Below are 256 nucleotides of genomic sequence, written 5' to 3'. Positions count from 1 at the left end.
ACACACGTAACTATGTGAGGTGATGGGTATGTTGACTAACCTTTTTGTGATAATCGTTTTACAATGTATATTTGTATAAGATCATCACCTTGTATACCTTAAACTTACATGATGTTCTATGTCAAATATATTTCAATAAAGCTAGGGAAAAAAATCACCCAAATTTCTACTATCCCGAGTAAACTGCTATTAATATAATGGTGTTTCCTCTTCCCTTCCCTTCCCTTCCCTTCCCTTCCCTTCCCTTCCCTTCCCT

The sequence above is a fragment of the Monodon monoceros genome, unplaced genomic scaffold (assembly GCF_005190385.1).
Source record: "Monodon monoceros isolate NGI ecotype Baffin Bay Population unplaced genomic scaffold, NGI_Narwhal_1 Super_Scaffold_18, whole genome shotgun sequence".
In the NCBI taxonomy this organism is placed as follows: Eukaryota; Metazoa; Chordata; class Mammalia; order Artiodactyla; family Monodontidae; genus Monodon; species Monodon monoceros.
The sequence above is the reverse complement of the archived record's forward strand: the minus strand, read 5'-3'. Positions refer to the sequence as shown.